Here is a 12739-nt window from a genome sequence, read left to right on the forward strand (position 1 = left end):
GGTACATTTCAGAAATGAATCAACTGCAACCCATCCGTTGGAATGGAAGGCTCTTCCTTTAAACGTGAACGGATCCGCTCTTTTTCCTCTTCCATCAAGCGCCAAACTATTGCATATCAATGTCCCAAATAAACACGGCTTCTGAGTTCCCGAACCAGGAAAAGGGAAACGCAAGCACTCGCTCCTGGAGGAATTTAAGCCTTCAATCCTCCCTTCCCCAGATGACAACGCAAAACCGTTTAAGTCATGTATTCTGCCTCCACTCCTGTGTCTGACAAAACCCCATTTACCCACCGACAGGCCACTCAAGTCGGACATGCTCTCCAACTGCCTCAAATCAGACAGCCGCGCGCTTTCACACGTTGTGTCTTTCTGACAGCGTTTTGGACACAGATTGGCCTCCGGTTGTTCTCCCGTGGTTTCCCGTCTGTGTTGCAGCTCGCCCAGACAGCAAACGCTAACGAGGAAGCGAAAGCCCGTGGCTGCCGGCTCCAAGTGGCAGGCTCTTCCTCTGCGCATCCTGCATCCCCTTGCACGTTGCTCTCTGCCACCCTTTTCTCAGGAGGAAGGAGGGGTGTCCTTTCCCCAAAGGACTGTAACTTGGTGTTTTACATGCTGTCATATTTACTTGGCCCCCGCAGGTTAACACTCTTCTAACTGGGTCTCTACTCCTTGGATTTCTCCTTCTCTGTCTGCTTCAGGGGCTCCTCATCCTCTTTTTTAAAAAAATATATTTTACTGATTTTTTTTACAGAGAGGAAGGGAGAGGGAGAGAGAGTTAGAAACATCAATGAGAGAAACATTGATCAGCTGCCTCCTACACACCCCCCACTGGGGATGTGCCCACAACCCAGGTACATGCCCTTGACCGGAATCAAACCCAGGACCCTTCAGTCCGCAGGTCGACGCTCTATCCACTGAGCCAAACCGGTCAGGGCTCCTCATCCTCTTTTTGCTCTTTCCACTTTCCAGGTTTCCTGAAGCTTGTCCTCAGCCACATTCCTTTTGGTTCTCTACATCAGTGACTTCATCTTCACCCACGAGTTCAAAAACGGCTCAAGTGTAGATAACTTAGCTCAGATCTCTAGCCCTGCACTCTCTCAAGTTACCCTCCGACACTCTCTTGTACCTGTTTAACATCTCCGATGTGTTTTAAAATCATTTTTCCTGTATCAGCTCCTCCTTCTACTTGACCAGATTCTCCTAAGTGAGAACCTCTTTTCTTCCGTATCCCCGCACCAGCTGCGAGACAAATACGAAGGGTCTGTCCCTCCTTTGCCGTTCCAGTGGCGTCCCCTAACTCAGTGCCTCTTCCCCTCTCTTCTGAACAACTGCAATGGATGTCTAACTTTTTTTCTCATTTCCTATTTCCCTGCCCAACCTTTCCTAAACATTGCTCCATGCGGGGGAGTAAATAATGCCAAAGCAGAGGAGGCAAGACTCGATGGGTCCTTGACCTTAAACAGAGGGAAAAACCAACATTTAAGGGTCAAGGTAAAATAGACCAATAGATCAATATCTCTAAAATATTGAAAAATATAGATAAAGGGTTGGGAGAAAGAGAGAGAGAGAGAGAAATTCTGAAAGGATATCCTGAAAGCCTCAGAGAAGCAGGCGGGGGCCAAATTCTGAAGAGAACATTCAGATACATTCCCCTTTGTTAGTACCTTCTTACTATATCACCAAAAAAAAAAAAAAAATGTCAATTAGCATTAAGGAAAAACACCCCAAATTGGTAGCCACTTAAATTTGGGTTTTACCATTAACTGCATCGGTCAGAGCAATGATTCTCAAAACACTGGCAGAATAGGAAGAGGAGCAGTGTGACTGGAACATGAACCCGGATCCTGGGACTGTACTAAAGGGCTCTTTTTATGGGAGCAACAATTACCACCACACCAGTGTCAATACAGTCTCCTTTATGAGGTTATATCGTATATTTAGCCACCAATGCTGAAGGGGAAAAAAAAGTTAGGAATTTGTGTTTTGTTTTTGTTTTTTTCTTTTTTGAACCCCAGTTAAACATTTAGACTTTATCAGAGAAAATAAAATTTTAAAAGGTGTTTTATGCAATAACATACACATCGCTCCCTTGAAAGAAAGTGTTTCTCATTGGACCACACTTCTAAATAATTTGCAACTGAATCAAGAAATGGCAGAATGAACAACTGTTTAAAACGCCCACGGCCACATTTGGTCTCCAGCCAGAGGTGGCCAGCCTGAAGGGAGGTTTATGCGTTACAGAACCAAAGGGTCTTTACTTGGAGCAGATTCTTACCAACGCCGTTTCCAACCCACTCGTGGGCTGTGAAGTCAGTTTAGTGGGTCACACCAATCGTTTCGGAAGAAATGGAAAAGGACTAAATAAAGATGTTAGGCTGTGTCATAAATCGTAAGGCTATTATTTCATTCAACTTTTATTTCAGTAAATAATAGCTGTACGCGTGTGTGCACCGTGTTACAATGTAAAAAAAAAATACATCTTCCTGTGTGTTATAGTCAACAAAGTTTGAAAAACTGATTTAGGGCAGCACGATATGCTTCCTGCTACGTAAAAACAAAACAAAACAGTGACAGCAGGAAATCCCACCAGATTTTACTTGTCCTGCATATTGCTGAAGTGGCTGCTTTAAAAAGATACCCGCCTCTCTCCTGTGCTCCGCCCTCAGTGCATTTCTTACCTCGGTGATTCTCAAAGTGTTGTCCATGGAACCCTGAAGGTCCCCAAGGCCCCTACAGAGAGTCTACACATCCCAGCGATTTCCTGGTAAGACGAGGACATTCTTTGCCTTTTCACGGGGCTGACATGTGCGTTGGGGGAGCCAAGGCCATGCACGTGCAGATTTTTCTTAAAGTGCCAATCTCATTTACAATGACCTGGATCCAGCAGTAAAAAAGTATTAGTTTTATTAAATGTTGACCCTTGAGCACACATCATTTTACTATTCTGTGTGAGGAAATGGAAAGTTCTCAGAGAGGCCTCGATGCAGACCGACTGCAATGGTGTCTCAAGGAAGATCGCGCGTGCTGTGAGCTGAGCTAGCTGCTTTATCGTGGAATAGCAGTTTCGCTTGAAAACAAATGACGCTTGTTCAGATGTGGGTGTTTGGCAGACAGTTGTCTCTGAAAAGAACAAAGTGAGATTATCACTTAAGGGAAAACAACTGAAAGTACTTATGGCCAATAATAAAATTCCAGCTTTATAGTGAAAAAACAATTTTAACTTGAGAGTATACCAATACTTAAATGATTTTATGATGAAATCAGTGGTGATCCTAATGAAAGTGATTGTTTGACACTGTATGATGAAGTGTGTCAACATTTGGAAGACCTGCATAGCTCAGTGAATCCATATTTTCCAAATGACCAACACATAATCCAAGACAGGCCCATGCGCTATAAAGCAATGGTGTACAAAAAAGTCATTGATGTGTTTTCAGAACCCACCAACTTTTAAGAAAGCAGCCTTTAAAAAACTGCCACTTGTTGAGTTTGGGTGTCAAATCAAAAAGGAACATCCAGAATGATCTGAAAAGGCTAGTAAAACACTCCTCCCTTTTCCAGTTACATATTTATGTGAAGCCAAATTTTCTTCATCTATTTCAACCAAAATGATATATCACATCAGATTGGATGCAGAAGGAGATATGGAGCTACAGCTGCTTTCTTTTAAGCTAGTCATTGAAGAGATTTATAAAAATGTAAGACGGTGCCACTCCCCACCTTTCCTCATTAAAGAGTCTCATTTATGTTATCACGTAATGGGCTTATTATTTTAAATGAATAAATAAATATTTTTTCTCAGCTTTGATTTCTAATGCAATAAACATTGGTAGATATAACACATAAACAAAAACTCTGGGCTTCTCAATGATTTTGAAGATTTTGTTAAAGGAGTCCTGAGACCAAACCATTTGAAAACCACTGTCCTAGACCTTATTTGATTCCACTGTGGAAAAAATCACCAAATCCAAAATATCTATATATATAAAAGGCTAAGTGACCATCTGACTGTCCAACCAGTAATGATGCGCAATGACCACCAGGGGGCAGACACTCAGCGCAGGAGCTGCCGAGCTACGGTGACTTGGCAGCGGCAGTTCTTGGGTGACACACCCCAGAACCGGAGAGGAGGGAGCCTGATTCTGGGGTGCATCACCCGAGAACCGCCCTCTCGCAATCCAGGACCCCTTGGGGGATGTCAGAGAGCTGGTTTCGGCCCGATCCCCGCAGGCCAGGCCAAGGGACCCCACGTGCCAGAGGGACCCAGCTCACTCCATAGATGCCCTTGAGCCGTGGTGCCGCCCCAGGTGTGGCCAGCCAAGGAGGGACCACAGGAGGTTGGATCCAGGGGGTGTGGGGCCCATCTCGCCTAGTCCCTCCCTACCAGCCACCTTCTAATTAATTTCCTTTCAATGTGCATGAATCCGTGCACCAGGGCACTAGTAAATATATATTGGAGCTTCTGAGTCAACTAGTTGTACTATTTAAGAAAAGCTTACTAATGGGTATGAATTGGGGATATTTGAAGCCATTTGGGGTTTAAAAAATGAACCCTAACTGAAGAATATTTCATGTACATGTCATTTAGGCAAGAATGACATAGGGCCCCAAATAAGAACTTGATGTTTTCCCTTCTGTTGATCTTGATTTTAAAGTGTCTGTTTTTAATTACTGTAATGTCAAGATGGGCATCACATATGAATAAACCTTTATTCATCGGGAGAAGCCACAGTTCTTTTTTTTTTTTTTTAATGTTTTTATTGATTTTAGAGAGAGGGGGGAAGGGGAAGGGAATAGAGATAGAAACATTGATGAGAGAGCAACATGGATTGGCTGCCTCCTGCACACTCCCTACTGGGGATGGAGCCCACAGCCGGGGCATGTTATCTGACCGGGAATTGAACCAGTAACCTCTTGATTTGTTGGTCGAGGCTCAATCACTGAGCCACACTGGCGGGACTAGAAGCCACAATTCTAATCTGACAGTTTAAATGCCTCATCTACCTGAGACGTGCATCACACACCATGCAAAATGCCTGCCACAGTGCTTCCAACATCAAGGCTCTCCTTGGTGAAATGCCAGTGCGAGAATCCGTGCCCCCGAACAGACATTATTCCGCAATGAAAGTCTGTATGAAATCAACATGGCTTAATTACATTCATCAAACTGAAAATCGAATTCTATGCCAATGATACATAGCATTTGGAGCTTATTTTACAAACATTAGCTAATTAATCTGCAAAACATCCCCGAGAGGCAAGACATAATGATATATGAGCTGACAACCTAATTATGTCTAATTATTCATAAGATTTTCCCCTTCCAAGTATTTTCTATTGCAGGTTCAGAGAAGTGGGCCTGCTACATGCTCAAATCAGATGTGGAAAATTGACTATCACTTATTCCAGCCAGAATTCTCTTGCTACAAAGCACCCACACTTCTTTTTTTTTTTTAATATTTCAAGAAAAAACGATCTTAAATATAATGTAACATGCCACACTTCTTTTTAGAACAGATCAACCTGTACCATTTTCCACTGGAACAACTCATAAAAAGTCTAAATCCCCCAAATGTTAATCTAGCGCTGAACTCATCGTTCTAGCTCTTGGACAACATTTAGTCCTTTTTGACCCCAAGCAATTTTTATTATTATCCCAATTGCTTTGAGCAATTTTGCACTACTTTCCTCTTTTCTTCCACAGGATCTTTTTCTGCTATAAAGATACCCACAGACACAGGCCCTATCGTCCATGAAGTTTCTTTCCTCCGGGGTTTGTAACCAGAAGGCCAGCACTGCCTGCTCTGTGCTTCATGCCTACTGCCACCCAATCTGAGCATGTCCTGGTCTCCTCAGGTCCTCGAATCCTACACCCCTCATTCCACCCAAAGGTGGGCAACTCTGTTCCACCAGATCATGGCCCTGGGGCTTCTCTTCCGCAGCAAGGTGGGTCTTGAAAGTAGATGCCACGTGCTTAAAACATTGCTAAAGACACATTTGTGAAGTGGGGTGTTACTATTTGTGGAAAAGAAGGTATTATACAATTACTAGTGGCTTGGTGCTTGAAATTTGTGCGGGGCGGGGGCGGGGGGTGGGTTGTCCCTCAACCCAGCCTGCACCCTCTCCAATCTGGGACCCCTCAAGGGGATGTCCAGCAGTCAGACATCCCTCTCGCAATCCGGGACCACTGGCTCCTAACCGCTCACCTGCCTGCCTGCCTGATTGCCCCCAACTGAGCCCCCCTCCCCCGCCGTCAACCTTCTCGCCCCCAACTGCCCCCACCACCAGCTTGCTCGCCCCCAACTACTTCCCCTGCCGGCCTGATCTCCCCCAACTGCCCTTCACTGCCAGCCTGCTCACCTCCAACTGCATCCCCCTGCCGGCCTGCTCACTCCCAACTGCCCTCCCCTCCTGGCCTGATCACCCCTAACCGCCTCTGCCTTGGCCCTGCCACCATGGCTTTGTCTGGAAGGACGTCCAGAAGGTCTCCCGGAAGGTCTCCCAGTCTAATTAGCATATTACCCTTTTATTAGTAGAGATGCTTTAAAATGTATGGGTTATTTCAGGAATGGGAAAGAAATGATAATACTTATGAAAGCTGTATTAAGGTTACCCTTAATACAGAAAAATAAAACCAACAGGAAACAAAGATAAAGATAGATATATGGTTATGGATATGGATATGAATAGAGGTAGAGATAGAGACCTAGATATAGATATATAGGTATAGGTAGATTTATTCTAAGGAATTGTCTCACACAATTGGGGATTGGTAAGTACAAAATCTGCAGGGTAGGCTGGTGGGCTGGAAATTCCAGCAGGAGTCGCTGTTGCAATGGTGAGTCCAAAGGAAGAATTCCCTCTTCTTGGGGGAAACCTTTGCTCTGAAGGCTTTCAACTGACTGGATGGGGTCCATCCCATTATGATGGGTAATCTACTGCACTCAAGGTCTGCTGACTCAAGTGCTATTCACATAGGAAAAAATACCTTCACAGCAGCACTGCGCTGGTGCTTGTCCAAACAACTGCACACCGTAGCCCCGCCAAGTAGACACAGAAGATTAGCCTCAGAAAGGCCTACCTCGATTGAGAGGGCATTTAAGGTGACTATCTGTAGTTTTCATCCTTGCAATCTTACTGGCTAACAAAGTACCTCCTATACTGGGAGTTCAGTAACCACCTACTCAGTGGTCAAGTAAGTGAATGTGGGTTGGACTTGTGTTTCCATTGCAACTGTAAATTTGAGGGACAATATTTCTCTTGCATGTCCTGTAACTGTGGCGATCACATAACCCAGGATTTCCAGGGTAGTACTGATTTCAAATGCTCTGTCCCATCATCACACCATGTGTCCTGATTTTTTAACTGCAGAGAATATGGTCACCAGACCGCGAACAAGTAAGTAGTTTCATGCTGAACACAGTCCTTAAATCTCAGTAAATACTTTACTGATTGAAATGGAATTTCCAGCCAGTGGACATTTTGTTTAAAATATGACAAAATACAACTGGGAGAAATTATCATTTTTCTTCTCATTTATTCCTGAGACACAGAATGCAATCTGGTCCTTGTGTTTTAGATTTTCCATGTCCAGTTCTCAGGGTGTGGCCGTAATGAATAGCCGGGCCAGTATGAAGTAAGGCACTCGGTAATCAAGGGCAAGTTGAAACAGCGTTGAACGTTTTTTTAGTGTGTGCGAATGTGCAGGTAACGTATCCAGGGAAGGGCTTGTACAGAAAGGGACGGACACGGTGCAACAAGGAAAAATCCCTGTTCATGGATGCTCTGTGCAGGTAATAAAACCTGATGATTTCAGGAGGAAGGTGGATGAATTTCTTTAAAGATAAAGGAACACAGAATAAAATAAATAAATAAAACATTAAGGACTGTCTTTTTTTTTCCCCCAACAAAAATGACTTGGGGCTTTTCTGGACCGCTGAAATTATTTCCCTACTTTATAATCTGATGTGATTTTTTAAACTGCTGTTTCGTTCCAACATGATGTCTCCAAGGAGTACAAGTTATACCCCTCACTTGGAGTTTAGATAGCCTTGGCGAAAATTTAGAGCTATTATAGAAAAATGAGTGATGAATTCTCTTCAAGGAAGCCAGAAAGTGCTTGAACTAAAAGCCTTCAGATATCCAGTCAAAAAATTAGCAAGATCTGGTGTCAGCTTCGGTAGAGGGAGTGAAGATAGGGAAGGGATGAAAGATGTCTTAGCTGTGGAAAGAGACTAGAATTTTGCTGGTCTCGTTATGACAGATAAAGAAATGCGGACAGAGAAGCAGTGTGGGATATTTAGCAGGGGAGAAAGGTGTTGAGTGATTCGAGCATGTTGAATTTAAGTGAAAAAGGGGATACCCTGTAAAACAGCAGGAAACACAGAATAAGAAGGCAGGTGAGCCGAAACCGGTTTGGCTGAGTGGATAGAGCATCGGCCTGCGGACTGAAGGGTCCCAGGTCCCATTCCGGTCAAGGGCATGTGCCTGGGTTGCGGGCGCATCCCCAGTGGGGGGTGTGCAGGAGGCAGCTGATCGATGTTTCTCTCTCATCCATGTTTCCAACTCTCTATCTTTCTCCCTTCCTCTCTGTAAAAAATCAATAAAATATATTTTTTTTTAAAAAAAAAGAAGGCAGGTGAGACATCAGAAGCAGAGCCGAAGTTTCCAGGATCTTTAACATAGAATTTAAATAAAGTCCAAATTACTGGCCAGTTAATTCTCTCCTCCCTACATCTATCCAAGCCACGAATGTACTTTTCCTGGACTCTGGCTGGTGGAGCGATGTGCAGGCCCCTGCAGGCCTCTGTACCTTCTGGGACATGTGATGCCTCTCTTCTCACTGGGCATGCTCTCCTCCTTTCCCCAGCTCGACTCCCCAACAGCCCCACACACCAACTTCAACTCAAACTTCAGGTGTCCCTGCACCCCCCCCTCTCACACATACACACACACACACACACACACACACACACACACACACACCAGGTTAGTTGTCTAACTTCCAGAATACTTGGTATTTAGTTCCCTCATTGCACTATGTAATCGATTCTGCTTACCCATCTGCCTGTCCATCTCAAGTTTAAGGTTCCCAAGGACAGGCATTGCTTCTTTCCTACTCACTTTTATATTTGTAATTCCATATGTGAGTGAAAAATTAATTCTCTGTTGCATATGTGTATATTGTGCAATGGATGTTGAAGTTATGGGTTGTGTTCTGATGAAAACAGGTAAACAACAACAACAACAACAACAAAAAACACACCTGCTTTTCTTTCTTTTAATCGTGTGCAAATCCAGAAGTTGCTTTTCCGAGGACGCCTGTGTAACTTGGCAGAGCAGCAGTGACTGGCTGGACAGGTTTAAGAAGTCGCGTTTGGGAGAAGACACGCCACACTGACCTTGGGTATGTTCACACACCGTCAAATAATTTTACCTGGCAGCCCGGGCCTGCATCTGCTTCTAGGTGCTGCTTTCCAGGCACCAACCTGTTCGGCTCAGGTGCCCACCATGCCACGCCTCCGCCTGACACTGTGCACACATTGCACCTTTCACTTTTGTTCAGGGAATTCTCTGCTCCCGACAGCCTCTCTGCTTCCTGACTTGTTTAGGTCACCCTCTTCCCTCGGGCCCAGCCCAAGGATCACAGCCTTCTCGAAGCCTTTCTAGACTATGTTCAGCCTGCCAACCAGCCCTTTTGCTGGCACCTAAGATTAATATCCTTCTGCAGTTAGCACTTAGTTATCCAGTTCATACTTCATTTGTACTTCTTTATGGACATGTTCTGACTCCTAAACTGTAATTAAGCCTCTCAAAGCAAGGGACCGATCTAGTTTCCCCCTATGAATTGCAAATTCCTTCCTGGTACAGAGCCATGTGAGCCCGGGCCTTCAGTAACACTTTGATGTTGATGATCATGATGATGATGGAGAAAAAATGAGCAGGAAAGGAGGCGAAAGATAGAAAATAAATTCTATTAAAGTAAAATGGTCACGAAAACGTACAGAACAAGTTGGATTACTGCAGAGATCAAACTCCAGGCCAAAGGAAAATGGTTGCATTTGTGTCTCTGAAACTTCTGCTTGCCACATCTGTCACATCCGGCTTTATAAGCCATTTCATCAATACTAAACGCAAAACGAGATGGACTCTTTTTCTTCCTTGAGGAGCTCACCGGGATGGTTAATTTTATGGGTCAACTTGACTGGGCCCCAGGGCGCCCAGGTATTTAGTCAAACATTATTCTGGGTGTGTCTGTGAGTGTGTCTAGATGAGATTAACGTTTGAATTGGGACACCGAGTGAAGCAGATTGACCTCCCTAATGTGGGTGGGCCTCATCCAAACAGTTGAAGGTCTAAGTAGAACAAGACTGAGTAGGAGGGAACGTCTACTGCCTGACGGTTGAGCTAGTCATGGACCTTTTCCTTTCTTCAAACTTGAACTAAAAAAATGAACTCTTCTTGGGCCTCAAGCTTGCCAGCTTTTGGACTAGGAGTTATGCCATCCGCTCCCTGGTTCTCAGGACTTTAGACTAGGACCGGGGCTGCACCATCAGGTCCCCTGGATCCAGCTTGCTGACTGTAAATCATGGGACTTCTCAGTCTGAGAGATAGAAAGAGAGAGAGAGAGAGAGAGAGAGAGAGAGAGAGAGAGAGAATGAGAATATACTCTATTGATTCTGTTCTTCTGGAGAACCCTGACTTACACCCACTCACATCGACTGTCTTAGATTGAGCAGCAGCGGCAATTCTGACTCCACAAACCAGCAGTAAACATGAGATCAGTAATCTAGCTCTCCAAGTTGAAATTTTTTGCTTTTTAAAAATGCTTTTAAGAAACACAAATGCTTTGCCTACTTCACAAAGCTTTTGCAAGGAATCAAGTGAAATAACAGATGTGAGAGTGTTTGTCACTATAAACTGGAAGGAAAATGTGTGGCCATTTGTCTAGCCCTATATTTCTCACTTCAGGGCATTTTTATTTAGCAATTAATTACATTTAAAATCGGTTGTGTCAACACCTAAAAGTAAATATTTTATTCCTAAAATTAAGATCCTTATCTAACTTCTTTCAATACCGTCTACAGTTCAGGACCAGCCTCGTCAGTGACACACCTATCGTGTGGTCAAATTTGAGGGGCAAGTTTGCATGCCCTCCCTCCTCCGTCTGCCAAATTCTTAGTCCCTGGACAAAAATTACTCCTTTTGGGCACAATGTCATGTTACCAGAAAAGTCCATTTGGAAGGCAAATAATGCAGAAGCCGATCTGCTGTGCTAGGCTGGATGCATTCCCAGATGCCTCTTTGAAAGTGGAGGGCAAAGGAATGCGACATAAGACAGGACGATTGAAGGTGAGGCAGAGGGAGAGATGCTGCTATACTGTCTGGGGAGGACCCGGCTGGATGGGACACAGCCCTGGACAGTCCCGCACAGTCAGGTCAGTCAAAGCAGGAGGAACAGGGCGTAGAGGGAGAGGGGCTGGGGAAGGGGAAGGAGAGAGATCTCCACCGAAGTCGAGAAAAGGTCAGTGTCCTGAAAGGGGCTGCACTAGAGTCGCATGTTGTCAGTTTGGAGCTGGCTCGGTGTTTATTTCTCCAGGCCTGAGACCAGATATCCTTATCAGCTCTCTCCTCCCTTGGCCTCTCTCACCTCCCTCCTGATCTCTCGCTAAACCCTGCTGTTTTGAAGCCCACATCACTTGGATCCTGCCTTCATGTTCCATATGGGTCCCAAAGATGCAACTCAATTCGCCGCCGGCCCTGAGGGTCACACCAGGACTGTGCTCCACCTTTTAGCCCAGCCCCACCCTCGAGGGAATCTCTCCTCCTTCCAGAATCATCTCCCTCTAGTGTGGGTGATCTCAACACGCCCCTCCCCAAAGCCTCCTGTGGCTTCAGAGTGATGCGCAAATAAATAAAACTCCTGGCTCTCCCTTAAAGCCTGTTCCTTATCTAAGGTCCTTTGTAGTAATAACTAACATTCCTATAGTGATTTCTAATCTATTGAAATATCATAGTGATTTCTAATTTGTTGGAATATTTCTAATTATTGAAATAGTATCTTTAACTGTAATCTGGCAGTCACCCCAACACTCAACTGAAACAGGGAAAACTCACCAGTGACCTTTATTGGTCATTATTGCCGGAGCCTATAAACACATGTTATTTCTTGTGTGGGTGTCCTTTTTGCTAGCGATGGCATTATTCAACACACCCTCATTTTTGTTGCTATCTCCTGCCTAAGTTTCTATGGCACTACTCTATGCGGGTTCACCACTACATTGCTATTGCTTTTGTCTGCTCAGCATTTCTTCTCCTCACCTGGGCAACTGCCCCCACCTCCTTGAATCAAGAGGGCACATGACCCAGGAGGGCCAATCCAAGTACCAATCTCTGTCCTCAGTGATTGGTGCAGAAATGGGTCACATGTCCCAAACCAGGCCAATCAGAGTTTTTCACCAGGATTTTGTCAACGAAGCTGGTGGAGAATACCCTTAATCAATCGTTTTTGCTGTGTGATACTCTCAGAGCCTCAGCGATCCCTATTTATTTTCTTGTCTGTGGGCCCGTGAGCCAAATCCGGCAAGGTTTAGCTTCAGGTGCGCTTCACGGGTTTCTTCATTCTCTCCGGCCCCGGGCTCGTTGGGGCACACTCTCCTCAGGATGGAGCCCAGGAGCACAGAGCAAGCAGAAACGTGAGCTACTCTGAAGGTCTTGGCCCAGAACTATCCCATTA

This window comes from Myotis yumanensis, unplaced genomic scaffold, assembly GCF_028538775.1.
Source record: "Myotis yumanensis isolate MYYU_CA2020_CCGP unplaced genomic scaffold, mMyoYum1.0.hap1 SCAF_15, whole genome shotgun sequence".
In the NCBI taxonomy this organism is placed as follows: Eukaryota; Metazoa; Chordata; class Mammalia; order Chiroptera; family Vespertilionidae; genus Myotis; species Myotis yumanensis.